The sequence below is a fragment of the Rattus norvegicus genome, chromosome 7 (genome assembly GCF_021556685.1).
Source record: "Rattus norvegicus strain SHRSP/BbbUtx chromosome 7, alternate assembly SHRSP_T2T, whole genome shotgun sequence".
Lineage (NCBI taxonomy): Eukaryota > Metazoa > Chordata > Mammalia > Rodentia > Muridae > Rattus > Rattus norvegicus.
Window position 1 is genome coordinate 77,183,471 of NC_141540.1, and position 22,195 is coordinate 77,205,665.

General features: G+C 44.0%; 1 long non-coding RNA gene across 1 annotated transcript; it reads right to left on the reverse strand.

Moving 5' to 3' along the window:
- Nucleotides 1-3,908: 3,908 nt before the first annotated feature.
- On the reverse strand, nucleotides 3,909-21,813 carry LOC134479893 (uncharacterized). Its single transcript, XR_015624759.1, has 3 exons — nucleotides 21,643-21,813; nucleotides 9,039-9,168; nucleotides 3,909-5,201 (listed from the first exon to the last, which is right to left on the reverse strand). It is a non-coding gene; the product is annotated as an uncharacterized LOC134479893 (long non-coding RNA).
- Nucleotides 21,814-22,195: the final 382 nt, after the last annotated feature.

Below are 22,195 nucleotides of genomic sequence, written 5' to 3' on the forward strand. Positions count from 1 at the left end.
GTCTACTCTGTTTACTGTAGATGTTTCTTGTGAGTTATATGTCCCTTGCCTTATGTGAAGTAGCACCTTACTCAGAACAGCAGCAGTTTCTAAGCTACAGAGCCATTTAAAGTTATCATACTTGAGCTCAAAGTTCATCAAGGATTTATGATTAGATTCCAGGAAACTGATGGAAAAAAATCCATGTTGCCCTCTTGCTTGTCCAGAGAATAATACTGCTTTATCAATGTCTGTGGAAGTTTCCAGAATATTAACTGATGGTTTTATGTAGTTGATAGCCTCAATCACCACAAATGAACTCTAAATGGGGCAAATAACAGCTGTTCTGCCCACATCCCAGGCTTGTGAGAAGTCTATAAAAATCATTCACAGGAGAAAGGTGAGATTTTAATGTTACATGCTATTAATGAGTACAAATAGTTCCCTAAGTTGTAGATATGATCACAGAAATGTAAATTTGAGGGAATCATCTAACATTACCTTCTGACTACAAGAAGATATACAGTCTGCTGACATCAGGAAGAGTCATCCTCATTGTCCTCATCCCATAACTTGCACTGAGGTGGAACTTCTATCGTATATGAGTCAGGGTTCGCTAGAGGAACAAAATAATAGAATTATATAGATATGCCTATGCATCTATCTATCTATCTATCATCTATCTATCTATCTATCCATCCATCTATCCATCTATCTATCTAGCCATCTATCTATTATCTATCTATCTATCTATCTATCTATCTATCTATCTATCTATCTATGACATGTTCTGACGTGTTATGCTAAACAAGGAAAGACATTATCTCATCCTTCAGTTTAAAGTGAGGAAAACTGTGGCAGAGACTCAAGGTAAGAGCCTGAACCAGAAATCCTGGAGGAATGTTATTTACTATCTTACTTCTAGATTCACATTTACCTTCCTTTCTTATACGGCCCAGACGCACCTGCCTAGAGATGGCAGCACCCCCCCAAGTGGCTGGTCCTTCCTACAACACTTTTAGTAACTATCTTATAAGCATGGCCAAACTGGTCAAGCTAGTCCTCCAGTTGAGGGTCTCTCTACCCTCTGAGCTATGTCAAGTTGACAGCAGGAATTATCTATGATACACACACACACGTATATGTATATATATATATACATATATATATGTATACACACACACACACACACACACACACACACACACATATATATATATACACACACACTGCCTGACTGGTTTACACAGTGAACAATTCAACAATGGCTGGCTATATAAACTGAAGAATCATAGAAACCAATAGCTACTCTGAGAAGCTAGAAGCCTCAGAACAAGAGAAAGCAATGATGTGGTCACATTCTGTGCCTGAGAGCTTGGCAGTGTCCTAGACAGTCAGAGGTGTGGGTGTCAATTTAAGGAGCAAAGACACTGTAGCACGATGTCTGCCTATGATGGTAGGGCTGGGGTGGGTGTGCAATGCATCTAGTCAAGAAAAAAAAATCCAATTTGAAGCTCTGAGGGCTTTCTTCTACTTACTGTTCCTCTTGGAGTCCTGGCCTTCTGAACAGGGACCTGAACCTATGTTTGGGTTGGTTTGCTCTCTCAGTTCACTCACCACATGCCTGACTACCCTGCTGGGTATCTTTCAATCCAACCATTTGCCTGTCCTCTGTCAACTCAACTCCCAAAACATCTCAAACCATGCTTAGTCCCCAATAAACAGCATCACAAAGTCATAATTTTGCCTAATGTAATCTAACTAGTTACACATGACTGAAAATGCATTCTTGTCCTAGAAGGTGAAGTTTTTAAGGGTTCTCGTGCTTCCCTGGATGTCTCATAACTTACATACTATAAGCTAAAGTTGCTAGCACTCAAGTGTCAACACAGCAAGTCAGCTTGTGTAACATGATAAGACTACAGTGGAGACAAAGACAGCTCTTTAATATGTTTTATGTTTGTGCAAACCCATATTTTCTTAAAATTGAAGCTGTAACAGTTATAGTTTCCATGTCAGTAACTGGTAACGTGGGTGAAGCTGGTATTTATAAATATCTTTCTCTATTACACATTCTGTATTTCCTCTGCCTTCAGCAAATACCTTAGCAAGTTTGGGTCCTTTACCTGGAGGGACAATCCATCTTAAGTCCTAAAGGGTCTGGGCCATTTGTCATCGTGCCTGGATTTGAATATTGAAGTTTCCCATTAATTTTAATAATGCCTCGGTAACACGAATAGCTGACCTCCTGTACTCCAAATTGCTTTGGTCTATATGGCTGGGTCCTGTAAACCTAACTGAGAGTGATGGGATTGGGTGGGCTGTGGGCTCAGATGGAGATGTATTAACAGCTTGGTGAGTTTATTATGCACAGCACAAGTGACGAGGTGGGTTAGCTGATATCAGTGTTGGGGAGGTCTCCGTAGGAAGTAGTCCCAGTGGGAGGTGTGATCGTGTAATCATCTGGAAGGAGGAAGCTGTGGTCAGCACTCTGCATGAACTGTTTTTAGCTAAAGGTCAGCCTTTTGTCAATCAGCATCCTTGCTCTAACCCGGGGAAAGTCTTGTCATCCCCATGAGTCTGAAGCCTTGGGGGTCTTGGCACGACCATGCTCATGTCATGAACGCTCATTCTTCTACTGGTACACTTGCTCCCTCACACACACACTAGATACTCTTCCCTAATTCCGTCGTGGAGTAGTTCTTCCACACACTTCTTTCCCAAACGTCTTTATCAACTTTTCAACCAATTCCAAGGCCTTGACCTTCTCCCTACACCATTTTCTGTAGCCCATGGCTTGGTGTAAAGTCACACATTTGGCCATTTTTCTCTCTAAGGCCAATTCATGACCAAGTACATGTTCCACAGTTCTGCCCACTGTGAAGATTCCCCATCACCACCATCCTCAGGGATATCTAGAAAGGTCCTATAATGCAAGAGTTGTCCACTTTCAAGTAGTGTTTGCTGGTATCAGGAACTGCTCTTGCCTCCAGCAGTGATGTCACCTGGTCGTCTGCATATCTGTTGCCATGACAACGGCCATAATTCCCAGCATACATTGGTGAAGCTCCCACTTTCACCTGGGAGCAGTTGCATCACAGTTCAAATAAAAGGTAGGCCCTTTCTGTCCCCTTCCTCTTTCTCGTCTCTTTTTCTCTCTTCTCTTTCTCTTCTCCCTCTCTTGTCCCCACCCCATCTTGTCTCCACCATCCCAATAAACCTCCTCCACATGGGATCATGTTGGCCTGGTATGGTTTGTCCGGACATGAGCCGAAATCTCTATCCCAACAGTGTTTGTATAATATGTAGAACCATTATAATCCAAGGCCTATCTAGAGTCTTTTCTCCCTTTGTCAGTGGACCATAGATATACACTGAGGGCCAAAGGCATTGTAGCAGGAGTAGGAGCCATAGGAATCTGGACCATTTCTTCGCTAATCTATTTGATCTTTCAGGACCTGCTTGGACCCAATTATGCAAACACCACTTCCGAGTGATGATGGATTGCTGCTGAGCACACCCAACTTTGTAGCCCGGTGGTGATAGCACAGCTAGTTCTGGTCCAAGGCCAGGCATTCAGTATTTTGTAGGACTCAGTAGTAGGTCAAGATCTGACCCTCAAAGGAAGAATGGCTCTCTGCAATGATAGCAAAGTGTTACTCAAAAATCCCAAGGGTCTTCCCAATGGCTCGCCCATGGAAGCCTGCTGGAGACTCCAAACACCATCTCTGTCTCACACACCTCAGGTCTTACTGAGTCTGCTGTGTCAACGGGCCTGGGGGACAAAGAAGCCTGCACAGTAGCCTGGACCTGCTGTAGAGTCTTCTCTTCCATTCTGGGCTCACCCAAACCAACAGCTTTTCCAGTCACAAAGTCTTTATAACACCTGAGAGAAGAATGTGTTGCCTCAAAATCCAAACAGGTACAAGGGGTGTTGTGCTTTTTATTTCTTGGGTAGGAGGGGTCAGGTACAACAAGTTATCCTTTTTTATAAGAGATACCTTGACATTCGAGTTTCTTGAATTCTATTTGAACTTATTTCCTATCATCTGACAGATGATTGCTTTACCAACAATTCCAGGATAGATGTGACTCTTATTCACTTGATCCAATCATCATCATGTTCCAGTGCAGCCGACTAGTGTAGTGTTTTATGAGGGGATAAATGATCAAGGTCCTGTGGAATAGTGTGATTGACATCTGAGTAGAATAACAAATGCATTTTGCTGATCTCCCTAGATGAAAACAACTGCTTCAGGTGTGCTATGTGGGCAAGCACAGAGAGCAAAGACACTTGCTAGATTACCAACTGCATACAGGTCCTACATACAGGAGACATTATTAATCTGCTCAAGCAGAGAAATAACATCTGGTAAGTGGTGCAATTGGAGTCACTACTTGACTAAGCTAATGGCAGACCATCTGGCTTCTGCAAAGGCCGAAGAGAGCTAGCTAGACGGTTAAAAACTACCACTTAGGTTTCCTTTAAGGTCTGTGTGATAGTACTTAGCTCAGCAACCTCTCTGGAGATGCAATTTTTGTTTTGATTTTCTCAGACAGAAGAATCCCTGATGCTTTTCCTCAACAGCCTTGTGGTGGTTTGCATATGCTTGGCCCAGGGAGTGGCACTATTAGAAGGTGTGGCCTTGTTGGAGGAAGTGTGTCACTGTTGGGTGTGGGCTTGGAGACCCTCTTCCTAGCCGCCTGAGGATGCTCAGTCCATTCCTGGCTTCCTTCAGATGAAGATGTAGAACTCAGCTCCTCCTGCACCATGCCTGCCTGGAGGCTGCCATGTTCCCACCTTGGTGATAATGAACTGAATCTCTGAACCTGTAAGCCAGCCCCAATTCAATGTTGTCCTTTATAAAATTTATATTGGTCATGGTGTCTGTTCACAGCCATAAGACCCTAACTAAGACAAGCCTCCACTTCACAAGCCATAAAGAAGCACTGTGGGACTCGGCCAGCTGTGAGAGTATTTATTGCAGTTGTGCATCTTGGGAAATAACCATTAAGAATAGGGACCCAGTAGATCCATTGTGAGTCGACTGTGGCTAAAACCCCCATGAACATCTGACCTCTAGCAGCCCCCAGCTTCAACTGGAGGACAGTGGTGCTGTTTGTGACCTCCCTGAATCAACATGTGTTCAGAGCTGGTGTTCAGCAGGCTAGGAAAGGTTGGGTCTCAGTTCTTCTTTCCTTTTTCTCAGTGTGGCTTTATCCTGAAAAGAAAAAATAGGGCTGTGGGTCCTTGAGGAGAATGGGAGAAAGTTTAACTGTGTAACTATTTGGTAGTGCACCAGCAACCCTCCTCGAGGCAACCTGGCCTCCTTTCTATTCAAGGGGTGGTGAGTTTATAAACTGGCTCAAGACTGGAGGTTGACTGAGGGTCATGGTTCAAGAAAGATACCTGTTCTCTAGAAAGAAATCAATTTCTCTGCTTATACAGATCAAGAAGTCATTTAGTAGGCTTCCTACCTATTTACCTCCGAGAAGACCATGATTAATCAGCCAAGGCCATTGGTCTACTTGAATGAGACTGTGGGGATCACTGCTTTGCCGCCACTGCTCAGCACGTTACTCTTGTTCAACTTGTCTTTGCCACCCGCCACACTTTGAGTTAAATTCAGATTCTGTCTTGGGGGGAACTCGAACTTCACTAAGCCAATTTCACTTCATTGTTAGACCTTTCAAAGAAGGTTTGCTGCTCACAACAACCGGTTTAATGTCACAGCGTTAGATTATCCTTGATATCGCAACAGAAGGAAAATTTTAAACTTAGAGAGTTTGATTCCAGAACCTCATGGAGTGGTGATGCTCTTGTTCAGTTCTGCCTTCCTAGGCTCAATATACAAGTCAAGTAATACGGTGGCTTGATCATGGCTTGTCTCCTCTGACAGTTGAAATCTGATACCACTGGGACTTGTTGGGTCATAGGACCTAGTGGGCTATGGGGCTGCAGCCCTTGAGACTAGGCTGCTGCTTTTCACACAGGAATAGATTAGATACTACAGCAGTTCAGCACTCCCTCCTTTTTATCTTCCACGTGTACCGTTGGTTCTGGTTTTCACCAGGGGCTGGAGAAGCTGAGCGGATGTTTGTGCTGTGCTTCTGGACTCCCCAAACTGTGACCACAGTAAACTTCTTTCTTTTATAAGTTATCCAGTTATTCTTTTATAGCAAAGAGAAACAGACTAAGGCATTCTTTAAAGGAAACAATTCTTTGATTTTCTTGAGTAAATAGTTTTTAAAGTATGTTCAGGTTTTCTCAGTACCAGTCGACCTATTTATTTTTCTCTCTAATTCATCATTATCAGTGTCTGCTCTGAGCCTGGGTCTAAACTTCTCCTCTCATAAAAGGTGGGTTTTTTCTTTTATTATTAGTGGTGTGTGTGCATGCTGTGTAAGTACAGATGTGAACGTGCCAGGGCACTTGAGTAGAGGTCAAAGGCAGTTTTTAGGAGTTGGCTGTGAGTCTGGGAACAGAACTCAGATTGTTAGGTTTCCATAGCAAGTGCTTTTACCTGCCCAGCCATCTGACCAGCCCCAAAGACTAACTACCTTTCTGTCTGTCTATCTGCCCATCTGTCTCTCCATCCATCCATCTATCCACTGTCTGTCTACCCATCTGTCTGTCTCTCTGTCTGCCCATCCGTCTGTCTGTCTGCCCATCCGTTTGCTTGTCTCTCTATGTATTTGAGTGGTTCTCACTATGTGCCCCTGGCTGTCCTGGAACTCATATGAAGGCCAGGCTGGGATTCAATTCACAGAGATCTGCCTGCTTCAGTCACCCAAGTGCTGGGACTAAAGGTGTGCACTAGCACACCTGGCATGGTCTTATTTTTAAACAGAGAATTTTGCATCCTTGAGTCAGATAGATACTATCTTTATTTTGGAAGTGAATTTACGGTTCATATTTGAATCATTAAATAGCTACAAGCAAGCCTCCTGGGTTCAAACTTATATGGACTTATACTTAAAGGGAATGTCTGTTTTGATGTGCTTCTGAAGACATTTTAGAATAGTCTGAAATTTTAGGTCCTACAGATATGTGACTGTGTAGGTCATACTGCTAAGATCAAAATTGCTTAATCTTTGATATGACTGTTTTTATCCATATTTCAGAGATTTGTGGGTCAATGTATATACAAAAAACAAGCAAACCAAACAGTCAACATCCCAGGCTACCTCTCAACAACACACAGCGGAAGTTGCTATTTTAGGGGTATATTGTGGGTTCTTGTCACTGACGGCAGAGATCACTGATGGCATGGACTAAGAAGAAAGTAGTCTGGACGGGGTGCATTTACTGATAGAGTCATTTCTAGCAAGCATGAAGTCCTGGGTGCGAGCCGCAGCACTTCATGAACCAGACGTGTAGCACGTGCTTGTAATTCCGGCACTTGGGAGGTAAAGGCAGGGGAATTAAAAAATTCAAGGCTATCCTCAGCTACGCAGTGAGTTAAAGGCCAGCCTGGGCTACAGGAGACTTTGTCTCAGAAAAAAAAAAAAAGAATAAACCCAAGAGATACGAGATACCTTTTCCCCTGAATCAGTGCATTCCACTCCCCCCCCCTTCCTCCATCTGCCCTCCCTATTGGCTCCCACCTGCAATCCACTTCCTCTTATTTCTTCCTGACTAGTGTAGTGAGCTTACATGCCACATGAGGCTGAGGAGATACAGCAGAACTGGACTCAGGCTGCCACAAGTCTGCTTTGGCTGGACAGTGAGGCAGCCATCAGAACAGCAGTCTCCCATGACCTTCACACGACCTTCAGGGCTCCCTTGGTGTTTCTCACACACCTCTTCTCTTTCCTTTCTTAAATGTGCCTCTTTGGAAAGTCAAGAAGAGGCAACTGACCCACTTTTATCCAGCGTTGACCAATGAGAAGTGGTGTGTACCTTCTCTGTGGTGTTTTAATTTTAATGCAGCACAACTCCATGTGATGGGGGGGAGGTTGGAGGCCAGGTAGAAGAGGGAAACTGAAAACTAGGGTGCTGAACTCACCCCACCTTAGGATACTGTTTGGAGCAATTGCATCCCTGTGAACTCCTTCCAAGTGGGCCACGTCTTGTGAGGGCCAGAGTCTATACTCTTCCAATCGTGGAGACTCCAACCTCTGACTCAGGTGATTTCTGCAGGGCAGCAAGGCTGGCTTCAGGCTTCTTTTCCTGGTTGTTTGTCTTCCCTTCCTAGGAGTCTCATTTGTGGCTGGTGGATAAGTTAGTCTCAACATTGTGGGTCTTGGGTAGTTATGTCTGCCTTTTTAAATGAAAAGCCAGCTGGAGACTATGGTGGACCAATAGTCTAGGAACAGACAGCATTCTCCAGTATTTCTGCAGTCAGTTTGCTGGTGAGGACTCCTGGAGCAAACTATCAGGAAAACGGTGGTGTTCGGGTCATTTGTTTGTGTGTTTTTATTCTTGGAATGGTTTTCTTGAGAAGCTGAGGCTATGTACGATGTAAGGAGACTCAGAAGGGTCAGTCTTACAGAGCTGGATTTGTTCCTGGAGCTCAGGAAGGGTCTTTTGGGAAACAGAGGAAGGCAGTGGACAGTGAAAGTGGGCAAAGAAGATGGTGGAATTTTGGAATTGATTGGGGGGTTTGGGGTGTGGGGATGAACAAATTGAGGAAGACGACTTAAGCTTAGACACCCACTTAAGCAGGGGTTTCAGGTAAGACCTGGACTTCCTGTGAAGAAAGGAGCAGCATCCTGAGGTGACTTAGGGCTTCAGGAATGAGGATGGAGTTACACCATCTGCCCATAATAAAAGAGGCTGTGTGATTCGCCCTCTAAATCTACAAAAGAAAGGCATGTGTGTGTTAAAATATGGAGAGCAGGAGTTGTTGCTTTTAATAGCAGATTCAAAATGACCAAATCAAAGCCCTGGGCACCATCTAGGGTCATCTAAATTGAAGTCTCTGAATGGAAGGCAGGATCCTTGGCACTGGGGGCAGAAGGTGGAATCTGACAGCATCAGTAACAACTACAAGCTGTGACACAGCAGAGAAACAGTCAGGTGGGGTGAGCAGAGAAAGAACCAACACTTCACTGACCTTCATGTCCTTGTGAAGCAAGGGCCTCGCTGTGGGTGGGCAGGACACACAGCTGGGCCTCTTCTCCAGGCACTGGGGTGGCAAGCCAGCCCCACCTTCAGGACCAGACACTGAGAGTCTACACGAAGACCTGTTTGGATGGAGCAGCAGTTTTTAACCCTGGAAAAACTACCATGAATATTTCTTAGGAATCTGTGTCATCCTATTAGTCTGAGAGGCACCTGTTATATAAGCTACTTTATTTTCTGCCATTTAATGTGAATTGTCAATTCAGAATCCTACTCCTGTGACTATATGAAAATGTCCAACAGAGTCTGTTACTTAGAGCATTGTCCCTTAGGGTTAAAAGTTATTATGTAATTAAACTACACATCCACATTTGCAATTCCCTCACCTTCCGTCAGTGAGAAAAGCTCACTTGGTTCAAGAAAGATGCATAGCTCTTACCAGTTCCCTGTAAAGTGTCAGTGCTTTAACAAGAGGAGACATCGTAAATGGGACCTCATGGGCCAAGGAGAGGAAAAGCAGAAGGAGGAGCCAGTTTGGAGGGAAGATAATTAAGTTTTGTCTTAGACATGGTAAGGAAAAGCTGATGATGGAAGAACCTAGCAGACCACAGGAGAGGTTGGATTGGAGTTAATAATGGGGGTTTTCTGCTTAACAATGGTCACTGGAGCCATGAGGTCACCTACATGGATGTAAGTGAGAGAAGACAGACTGACTGACACAGAGGACAGTGAAGACTGCCACGGTTGAAAAGGAGCAAACTTAGAAAAAGAATATTGAGGAGAAGTGTGGAGCAGGAGAGAACTCACTTCAGTGTCATCACAGAACTGGAGAAGTGGCCCACGGTGTCACAAGACCCTCAGGCTGGCAAAAATTCTCAGAATATCTTACAAGGGAACCATTTTAATTAAGGCTCTGAGACTGGAAGGCTGTGTGTGTGTGTGTGTGTGTGTGTGTGTGTGTGTGTGTGTGTGTGTGTGCGTGTTGCTTTTGTAGTTTCCAAAGCTCTTCTTAAACAGTCTCTTATTTCATCCTCACAAGAAACTTCCAAAAGTGGGTTCCAGAATTTCCATCTCAAAGATGAGGATATGAAATTTTTGTAAGGGTCCATGATTCACTGAAGAGTGATACCCTGGACTCAAATTGTATGTAAAAGCAAAGAGTAATTTATTCTGCAGAAGTCCAGCTGAAGGACCCTAGTTCTTACTGAAGCATAAGAGTTATTAGGAGGCTTGGCCTGGTAGAAAGTAGGTAGGTTATGAGGACCCTAAGAGCTTTTGCCAGCTTTACACCCACTGCCTCAGGTCAAGATTAGGCCAAGTACCAGCTTCCTGCCTTGGGTCAAGTCTAGGTCACGTTCTATTCTCCAACCACAGTTCTCAGGAAGAACAGGGACATTCTTGAAAATCCAAAGAATGTATTGACATAGTCACCTGACCCTCTGGTCCCAGATAAAGTTTGATTGCATGTCATATGCTTGCTAGCCAATAGATTCAAAAGTCAATATGCTTAGCCAATAAGTTTAAACTGTAACCTTGCTGATGCAACCTGTACCCCTAAAAAGTATAAAAACTGCTTGTTACAGCCATTTGGTGTCACCTTCCAGCTACGAGTGGCTGATCGAAGGTCAACCCCAACACGCTGGAAAATAAACCTCTTACATTTGCATCGAACTCCATTCTTGTGTCTCACTTGGGGGGTTTCCCAGTAGTTAAGACTCACTTCAAGCCTTACACAGCATGTTGGGGTCTCCTATTATCAAGATGGAGATGACCAAGTGAGCTCACAGGCCTGATATAAAGCTCATTAAGGGAATTTCGGGGTAGGTAGCTTTTCTTTAATCTTTTGGCTTTATCTCTAGGGACGTTCTAGAAGCACTACTAGGACATAGGGGGTTGGAAACTGTTGCTGGGCAAGTCTGGAAACTATTTCTGACCCTTGCCTCAGGCCATGTGGGGAGCAGCTTCTGATGGCAGGGTGGTATTTGTCTAACTGCTTGAAACCTGGGTTTTTTGTTTTTGTTTTTGTTTTTTCAGTAACTGACTTGCCTGGACTTGCCCAGTTCTTGGAAACAGAGATTTGGGACTAGTCTCCTGAACTGCCAATTTGAAGCCTAGCCTGTCTCATTTTAAAGTTGTAACTTGCCTGATCTCGTGAGATCAAGGTGTTAATCCCACCAAACAAGGGTAAAGACTATTACCTAAATTATTTGGTCAAATTTTCTGTCAAACAGGGCTGTCTCCCCAAAGTGGTGTTTGAGAAAATTGCATCGACTATAGGAGACAGTGGGGTTTATAACCCAAAAGACTGCATAACTAAAGACTGCATGACTAGGGGGTCTCAAGGGTTGGGAAATTTCCAGAGGAAATTTGGTTATATAGGAACTTGGTTGAACCCCTCCAAATGATTTGGCAGAATATCTTATCATCAGGGTGGAAATTAGGGTATCAAGTGTGGAACATGTTAAATTCCAGAAAATTAGTCAAGACCTGGTCAAATTCAAGTTTTACAGAAAACAGGAATGAACTAATTTTGACCTTGTAATAAGATGGCTTACAATCTTAAGATGCAGTCAGGCTGGTCCATCAATGGCTCTAATCTTGTCTTGTCCTCTGCATTTAGAGATTTAACATTAAATCTACATGACATTAGAAGCAATGCCCTTAAGGGATGCTTCTGCTTTGGGCCAAAGTTGGATGGAAAAATGATTACTTCTTAGAGATAACAACTCTGTGCCTCTTTCAGCAAGGAGGATGGCGGATCATGTGACTTGGAAGCATGCAACAGAGAGAATTCACTCTCTCTTACGGTAGAGTAGCCAGAGCAGGTGTCCCGGCAATGTCAGCCTCAGGAGGTTCATGACAGTTCACCGAGTGGTAACTGGGTACCAGGGACAGACTGCTATCTATCTAGGAGATGACAGAAAGTGAAGGTAAGCATTATCACATAGATATGTACAATCTGTCACAAATGGAAAATTGTCCCAAGGAAACCACAATTTAGATATTGTAGCCCTGATGACATCATGGCAAGTATAATTGCCTTCTATGTAAATATTGTTTCGGGCAGTGATTAGCATATATTTTTTATTCTGAATGGGTAAATATGAGTCAAACAAAATGAACAATTGAATCAGTGAATGGTAATGGTTAAGAATTTCCTGGGATCAAGTAGTGTCCATGGAGAATTAATAAAAAAGCATAGGATATGTCTTGGGGGAGGTGTTAGTGGTAAAGACTGTGGTGATTTGATGGAGAATGGCCCTCCCAGGCTCATAGATTTGGATGCTTAGTCACCGGGAAGTGGCACTATTAGGAGATGCAGCCATGTCGGAGGAAGTGTGTCACCAGGCGTGAGCTTTGGAGTTTCAAAAACCCATGCCAAACCCAGAGTCACTCTCTTTTCCTGTTGTCTGTAGATCAAATATAAAGCTTTCAGCTGCCTTTCTCTTCCTGCTGCTGCTTGTGGGTTCAAATGTAGATCCTATCACTAAATTATCCCCATCAGGATCATGGATTAACCTTTGACTCTGTTAGCAAGTCCCAAATAATGCTTTCTTTTATAAGAGTTTGCCATGGTCATGGTGTCTACTCAGCAATAGAACAGACTAAGACAGGGATTGAAGTGGGATTCAAGGAGAGTAGTGTCTAGGGATCTGGGTGGGTGTCACTAGGGTTTGGGGAGCACAGAGTATGGGCATATATGTTAGGAAGGCATCCAAAAGTCTGCAAGGTGGAGCCAAGGCTTGAGATCAGGAGGAGAGCTAGGGAAGGCATCAGTCACCAGCTGGCTGCTACCTTGTCCTTTCAGATCTTTGAAATTGGATCACAGATGTTCACCAGGATGAGACTGAATGACATTCTAATTCAGAAATATCTCCAAGCCCATTATCCTGGCTCTGCTATGGGGTCTTAAGGAACTTCTCTGCTCTAACAGCCTTCAAAAATGTTTCCAAAGGATGCGAGTGACATGAAAAGATTTGTTGTAAGGGAATGTTAGATTAAGCACTATCAATTTTTCTGGGGAAAATGGAACTTTGATAATTAGTCAGGAACAGAACACGGTTTTAAATGTTAGTCAAGCAAGACTTTGTAGTTTAATTTGGGGGGGAGGTGGTTGGGGAGAGGAGAAAGCAAAGAAATGTCACTCTTTTTGTAAAGCATGAGTATACACTTTTGCATCCTGCCTGACAGGTATCTGTCATCTTTTATTTTGTAAAGGCAAATCAACATTCACAAAATCTCCCCTAACTTTAATATAAACTTCTGTTTCTCCCATCAGATTAATTTAGTGGTTAAGAACACTTGGGGCCCCTCTAGAGGACTGGAGTTCCATTCCCAGAACCTATGTCGGGTGATTTACAACCACCTGTAAATTCAGTTCCAGGGGATCTGCCACCGACTTCTGGTTTCAGTCACAAACACAAACCATATTCTTTTGTGTCAATTTTTTTTTCCTGGGGAAATACAACACTCACAACTATTCACACCAGATAGAGAACCCACAACAAACCAAAGTACAGATACTACCGAAGTCCAACTTGGTGACTGATGAGTTTTACTGGGGTTACTTACAGGAGTATGGGTGAAGAATTACAGGAGCAGAAATGACTCAGAGACAGTTACATCACCAAAGCCCACCCCAGCATGAGCGACAGCTCGCGAAGCTGGGAACCTGGGAGCACTGCACAGACCACAGGCAGCTCAATGGGCTGGAGTGTCTTTGCCAGGTGACTCAGCCTAGTCCTCTCCCAGGCAACTGGTCTGGTCTCAGCATCTTCTTTGCAGGTGTGCTTGTATGCTCACCTGCATACTCAGCTCTCGTTTCTTACTTTGACAGGGAGAGGTCTAGTGGATCTGGTCAGTCACAGGGACTTCCTGAAGGTATTTTGAGTTGTTTACTGTGATGGTTTGCATATGCTTGGCCCACAGAGTGACATTATTAAAAGGTATGGTCTTGTTGGAGGAAGTGTGTCACTGTCGGGGTGGGCTTGGAGATTCTCCTCCTAGCTGCCTGGGGATGCTCAGTCTGTTCCTGGCTTCCTTTGAGTGAAGATGTAGAACTCGGCTCCTCCTGCACCAGGCCTGCCTGGCTAGGCCTGACCATGCTTTTGTTTGGAAGAATGTGGATTTTGGAACTTTAGATTTGGAAAGCAGTGGAATGCTTTAAATGGGGTTTAATGGGCTATCTTGGTAGGAATGCAGAAAGAAGTCTTTGTTATTGAAAGTAATTTGAACTGTTCAGACCTGGTCCATGATGGTTCCGTGAAGAATTTCAGTATGTGGCCTAAAGACTGCTTTTGTGGTATTTTGGTCAAGAATGTGGCTGCTTTTTGCCCTTGTCTGAAGAGTCTGCCTGAGGCTAAGGTGAAAAGACTTAGATTAATTGCTTTGAAAAAGGAAGTCTTAAAACAGCCTAGTGTAAATTCTGTTGTGTGGTTACTAAAATTCACTCTTATGAAGAGCATTTTAATGAAAAAAGGGAAGTTAAGAAAGGAAAAATACAAAATACATGGTTCAAGTATTAAAGGGACACCCAGAACTGAAATGGAGCTGAACCCTGTGTTCAAGGATATTAAATTAAATTAAGGGAGTAATGACCTTGGGGCAAGATCCCACCCAGATAAATTAGCTCCAGGCAACTAAGAACACACCTTTTATCCCAAGAGACAGGCATTCAGATTTCTAAATTCGAGGTTAATGTACAGAGCAAGATCTAGGACCCCCAAGCTTTTAGGCAGTGAAGGAGCTAATGACAATGTAATAGAACAAGGGGGCCATGTTCCAGCTCCTGCAAGCAGCAGAACTCAGCAGCTTCAGCCATGTGTCTCTGGCTTTATATTTAAGAGAAGAAGGAGACAATTGGTGCTGGTTAGCTGGGGCTAAGAAAGAGATCAGCATCACTGAGGTGAAATCTTCTGGAAAGTGTATTTTGAGAGCTGTGTTCCAGAGATGCCAAGGTTGTACCTCATGCTGTGGCTGGACTTGGTAGTGTATAAGAGTCACCCAGGTGGTACTGGTTTTGAAGGCATGAAGGGGTCATGAAGAGCAGCTGAGGCTGGGCATTGTGAGAGGCCATGGAAGGCCATTGGTGAAGGTGCAGCCTCAGTTGCAGTTGATGGCCTAGGACTGAACGGGTCAAGCAAAGGAGTTGAGGCTTGGCACCATGAAAAGAGCCTAGGAGAGGCTATTGGTGAAGCCTAAATGCAACGGAAGACCCCAGTGTACTGGAGACGCCAGTACCATGGGATGATCACCAAGAACAACATTAACAGTGTAGTGTGGATCAACCTGCAGCTAAACTGCTACAGAGGGCAGAGCTGGAGAAGTGAAGCCAGCCCTTTGGAGGATCATGTGTGGATCCCAGACATTGAAACAAACTGTAACATTGAAGCTGCCTTGGAGCCCCAAAGATGTTAAAGATGCCAGAGCCATGTGCTATCTGCTGAGGAAAGCTGCTAACAGGGAGTGGAACAAGAAGGAGAAAGAAGTTTGTTGTAGACAACAAAGAGGAAAAAGGAGTTAAAGATCTGAAGACTGCTTTGACAACAGACATGGAGATGGCCGAGTTTGAAGTTTGCCCAGCTGGTTGCCTGTCTTAATTCAGGAATTACAGTTAAGTGATTAGATAGACCTCAGAAGAGACTTTGAACTTTGGACTTTTAACATTGTTGATACTGCTATAGAGTATGGGGACTTTGAAAGTTGGACTAAATGTATTTTTTATTATACTATGTTTAGATATGGCCTCCATAGGCTCATGTGTTGGAACAAGCCTATGAAGGCCAGGGAGTGGAATGTGTTGGTTTGCATATGCTTGGCCCAGGGAGTGGCACTATTAGAAGGTGTGGCCTAGGTGCAGGAAGCATGTCACTGTGTGGGTGGGCTTGGAGATCCTCCTCCTAGCTGCCCGGGGATGCTCAGTCTGTTCCTGGCTTCTTTTGGGTGAAGATAAATAGAACTCAGCTCCTCCTGCACCATGCCTGTTTGGATGCTGTCATGCTCCCGCCTTGATGATAATGGACTGAACCTCTGAACCTGTAAGCCAGCCCCAATTAAATGTTGTCCCTTATAAAACTTACATTGGTCTTGGTGTCTATTCACAGCAATAAGACCCTAATTAAGACATTTACCTTCTTGTTTAAAGAGCTTCTGTGCAGAATGAAATGTTTCAATCTCAGAGGAAACTGTTACACAATGCATATTCCCAGATACATGCACAAAAACATAAATTTAAAAACCAGTTGGAAAATTAACAAAAGATAAAAGTCTTAACATCATGGGAAATTACTCATACATCCAATCGCATGCTGAAGATACTTAGATTCCATCTTAACATCAAATTGATTTATACCGCACAAAGGTATTTATGTGGTGGGTAATATCTTGTCTTCTTTGTGTTTCTTTAACAGTAAGGAAGACCTATTGGATTTGAGTAAGAAGATATTTTAATTTATGCTGGATGTCTCTGTATTACAACCACTCATAGTCTAGAAAGTCAAGCCCTCACTGTAGACTCTCACTCTTTTTTAAATGTGTGTGTGTGTGTGTGTGTGTGTGTGTGTGTGTGTGTGTATGTTCTTAGGTACATGTATGTAGAGGGTGTATTCACTTCCTTTGAGACAGGGCCTCCCATTGGCCTAGAGTTCACCAGACAGGTTAGACTTGAACCATAAGGATCCCTTGTCTCTGCCTCCCCTGTGCAGAGGTAATAAGTGTACACCACCAAGCCTGGACTTTCTGTGTGCATCAGAATCCAGCAAGACAAGTACTTTACAACTGAGACACCCCCGTTCCATCTTCTTGATTAATTCTTTAGTTACACTAAAGTATGCAGATGTATATTGAGGGTAGAACTTATCAAGTTCCTTTTGTACCATAGTTGTTTGTCTGAAGTGCTGAGTTCTGTCCTGAGTTTTCACGTATTTGGGCTCTAGTGATGACTCCACCCACCCATGGAAGCCATGTGATCTAATAAATAGTTACTGAGATGGGATCTGGGGTTTGATCGAGTTCAGATCCCATTTCTGCCCCAGACTATTTTGTGAGTCCAGGCAAACCACACTTTATCTGTGGAGCTTCACAGGAGCATCTCTGAGCCCTAGCCACCGACCGCCTGAGTGACACCCTCACTGCCACACTCCATTAAAACAACCAGCCCCAGCGGAGAACCACTAACCTAAATAAACTGGTATTTCCCCAAGATCCTCATGGAGTGAGGCACAGGCATGTGTGAAGCACACTGCCGCTGGTGTCGGGCACTTACCTGTGTCGCTCTATCTTGATGAGCTAAAGTACTTAGATGTGTGTGACCGCTGGGGTTGAAACCATGAGAAACTGGCACCAATTCTCAAAGCTCTGAAGAATGGGGCAGGGTGGTGGTGGTACTAAAGCAAGGTTAGGAAACATCTTTTCATTTCGTGCTTTTCTTTACTATTTGAACTTTCACAATTTGCCTATGTTCATTATGCACTATGCACTATGCACTATGCACGAGCATTATGTTCGAAAGCCTAGAAAGTAGTTAACTTTGTTTAACCTGACAGCTCTGAGCCTACATAGTTTCATCACCTTCTGAAGACGGTACTATGGAAAACACTGTTTACTTTCTCTTAGCCACTTTTGGTGGCTCAGTGATTTTATTGGAGTCTGAGACAGCTCTAGGGAATTTCAGGATTGACCACCCAAATAACGTCAGCAGAACCACTCTTCACATGCACCAAAAGGTCCAAAGTTTATTAATCTTGCCTCTTCTTGCCCAAGTTCTGCTGCTGGAAATACAGTTACTCTTTCCAAGCACTTCTAGCTGTCCTGATCTTTTCCCTTCCCGTGTCCTATAAACCTGGATTCCAACTATTTTTGTGATGATGTTCCAGCATTTGCTGGTGCCCTCCTCTACTCCTTTCAGTGTAAGTCAGAGATTGGTCATTTTTATACTATAATAACCATTTGCGGGAATCATTTAGTGCTACTCTAATACAAATGCTGTGCCCAAAATTGCTAAAGGCACACGTTACTTAGTGCTACCTCATAAAGAAGATAATCATGGGCTTGGTGTGGCACAAGTCTTTCATCTGGGGAGGCAGAGGCAGGCAGGTCTCTGTGAATTCAAGCCCAGCCTGGTCTACATGGTGAGTTCCAGGCCAGCCAGTGCTACACAGTGTGCACACATACATCTCACTATGTTTCACGGTCTCACAAAAACTAGGCAAGCAACAACAAAGGACAATGCTAATGTCTCCATCGTACTGCTGGGAAAGCTGAGCCCCAGAGAGCCAAGTCTGCAAGCGTGGGTCTGTGATTCTAGCCTGTGCCTTTTCTCTGCTATGTGCTGTTCCCTTACTCTATTCTTTTCAGGTCTTCTGTTTCTTCACCAGCCTTTTTTCCCTGCTATTTTAAACACCCAAAGGGACATCTATCTTCCTGTGTCAGAAGTGATCAGTGGTTAACAAAAAGTGCTATGGACATGCCCCTTAACAAAGCTTTGTTGTGGAGATTTGAGTCTGATCTCTTCTACTACATTTTTGGAACAGATTTGCCAGAAAGCTCGGCCTGGTTGCAGCCTGCTATTTTAATCTCAGCTGAAGAGCTACAACTGCTGAAATGATTAAATTAAAATGCAATTCAGTCTTGAGAAAGTTACATGTCTAAAGGAATAAAACATACAATTTCTCATATGCGGCTTCTCAATATTCCAGCCATTTGAGAGCCATTAGGGCGTCTTTGTTCCTAGGAATGAGAAGGATTTATTCATGTCTGCATTAACTCATCTCAGCTGCATATTCACTGCCCACCCCCAAATTTGTGTAAGTTTTTAAGAGCCTGAGATACAAATGCCTTTTGTTGGAGAACGGAAGACGCCAAGTGAGCCTAGCGCTTCTCGTCTCCTCATCCAGTTACTCAGGGCACAGCTCTCTGGGCACTTCTTCAAAGCCTCGGGCAGCAATGAGTAGCCCCGCTACTGGACAGGCGGCATTTCTGGCTTTTAAGATCCTTGAAGCAACCAGTTAAGAAGCAGTGATGACTAGTTCAATTGTTTTTACCGTGCTTGTTTTGACTGCTGTATCAGGTCATTCCTTCAGCAGTTTTAGTTATTCTAGTCATCCCCCACCCCCACGTCCCATCCCCGTTTTCCCAACACCCTCCACCCCTGCTTAAAAATTGCATAAGTCACTGGTTTCCAAAGAATCTAGAGGGTAGAGGTCAACAAGATGACTCAGCCAGTAAAGGCTCGTCCAGCCAACCTGAGCTCACAATCCCTGAGCCCTTGTGGCAGAAGGAGAAAATTTACTACGAGGAGTTCTTGAACTTCAACATGCATGTGCTGCTACCCCTAAATAATCGAGTCTTTGGTTGTTAGCTTATTCTGTTCTAAGTAACTCGTGGGGGAAGCTGGTCCCAAGCAGCTTCTTGCAATGAAGGAGCTTCATGGTCACGTACATTTGGAAGTGAGTTCTGTATCGACTCTTGGGTGGTTAGTGTTAGCATGGGGCAGCAAGAGCTTCTGGGAGGTCAGGGTAGAGAAACATTTAATGTGTTTAGTCTAGGTTTTTGTTTTGCTTTGTTTTGTTTTAGAACTAAAGAGCAGCAATCCACCAGCACCCCCCTTTCATTTCTTCTCAAGTAAAAAGAAATGGTGCCCTCAGAACAAGCCCAGAGGTATGTTTTCTGGGCGATTCTAAATCCAGTCAAGCAAGTTAACAGTGAAGATTAATAATCATGGTCATTTTCCTCCTCCTTAACCCCCTTCTCTCTCCCTCCCTCCTCTCTCCCTCCCTCCTCTCTCCCCTCCCTGACTCTCCCCTTCCCGCTCGTTCCAGAATGACTTCAGAGTTCTCCAACACACAACTCCAACTTACCCACTGGCAGACCAAACCCTAGGACCATTCACCCTCTAGGCTTAACTAGTTCTATGGATCTATAGCTTTGGTCAAAGTTTCCTGCTTCCTCTTCTGCCTAAATAATAGGATTTTGTTTGTTTGTTTACTTTGTTTTGCTCTTGTTTTCCTGTGCTGGAACATGCTAGGCAAGTTCTTACCATTGAGCTACATCACAGCTGCCTCTTAGCTCAGAAGACTTACCAGAGCCAGTGAGTTGATGCTGACATGTCTTACGGTCTCTCTTTGTTCAGGTGTGCTGTGCTGGTTAGTTTGTGTCAAATTGACACAAGCTAGAGTTTCCCAAAAAGAGTTCCTTCAATTGAGGAACTGCATCCAGACTGGCCTGTGGCTATGTCTGTGGGGCATTTTTTAAATTAATGGTTGATGTGAAGGGCCCAGTCCACTGTGGGCACTTCTAGCTCTAGGCTGGTGGTCTTGGGTTCTACAAAAAAGCAGGCTGAGCAAACCATGAGGAGCAAGCCAGAAGGCAACACCCCTCCATGGCCTCTGCAACAGCTCCTGCCTCCAGGTTCCTGCCTGACTTCCATTTTGAGTTCCTGTCTTGAGTTCATCAGTGAAGTACTGTTACCTGAAACTGTGAGATGAAATAAACCAAGTCCTCCTCAAGTGAACCCAGAACACAGACTTGCACTCACACACTGTGTTTCCCGAGACTCTGCACAGTGACCCTGAATGCTCCTCTGACCTCTCTGTTTTTGATGACCTTGACAGTTTTAAGGGGCACTGGTTAGAATCCCACCGGCACTGGCTCCTTCTTATCCACTTTGATTAACTACCGGGATGTTCTGTAGTTTGTCCATAGACTTATGACTGACTGCAGTTTCTTTGTTGAGGGTCTCAAGAATTCCCGGTTCTTCTTCAGCTAAACTTACACAAGAAATGTGCGGTGTGTGTGTGTGTGTGTGTGTGTGTGTGTGTGTGTGTGTGTGTGTTTGTGTGTATATGTGCATGTGTGCATGTGTGTGCACATGTGTGTATGTGTGTGTGTGCTAGTGTGCATATGTGTGCAGATGCATGTGCACATGTGTGCATGAGTATGAAGAGGGCAGGGGACAACTGTAAGAGCTATCCACTTATTTATTTTGAGGCAGAATATCTCACTGGCCTGAACCTTGCCGAGTAGGCTATACTGCCTGGTCAGGAAATCCTAGGTAATCTGTCTATCTGTATCTCCCCAGAGCTAGGAGACTACAAGTAGGCAGGATTTGTTTTCTTTTTTTTTCTTTCTTTTTTTCCGGAGCTGAGGACCGAACCCAGGGCCTTGCGCTTTCTAGGCAAGCGCTCTACCACTGAGCTAAATCCCCAACCCTTGTTTTGTTTTTTAATGCGATTCTAGGGATTGAACTGTTCTGGACCATGCCCCTGGTCCTTAACAAGATTTTGAATGCCCCCCCGCATTGGTTGTTTCCTAAGGAAAGCAGCTATCCTAATTCTTACTTTCTTTAATATATTGCCTTGCTATATTCCCCGGACTGGCCATGAACTTGAGAGTCTCCTGCTTTTGCCTCTGGGCTGATGGGATTAGTGGCCCTTACCACCACCTGCGCCCTGCTTCCTTAATCACCGTCTCCAGCCGGCCTTATCGATACTTGTTGCCTTTTTCCCAAAGGCTGTCCGCTTTCTTAAGGTCAACTGCAGAGAAAACGGGTGTGCATAAGTGTCTGTCAAACTTTTCCCTACCGAAGATATTTAACTTACTTGAAGCAAATTTGTGGTCATCCGTCCTGTTTGCCGCCTCCCCTCCCTGCTCTCCTTTAAGTATCTTTCTTTTTCCTTTGTCTCAGTCTGTCTTCCTTCTTCTCTTCCGCTGAAGTACGGAGAATGGAGAAAACCCTAAACTCCCCCAGAACATTTGTGCTTGCCTAACCCAAGAGTTTCTGACCTGACACTGTACTTGCTAATTGGATGAAGACAGGAAAGAGGCAGGGCTTAGCTGGATATGCACGAAGAGGAGTCTTATTTTCTCACAGTGGGGTTCACAATTTGTTTATTTGTTTGTTTTTGGTCAGATAGGAACTATCCTAGATTTTTCAGTTCATATGACCTTTTATTATTTGTTAAAAGATTTTATTCTGTTTTTATTTAGTGTGTGTAGGTCTGTTATGTATGTATTTACCCAAAGAGGTGAAAAGAAAGTGTCCAGTGTCTTGAACATGAGTTACAAGTGGCAGTGAGCTGCCGACCCGGGTGCTGGGGACAGAGTTCAGGTCCTCTGGAAGAGCAACAAGTGCTCTTAACTGCTGAGCTATCT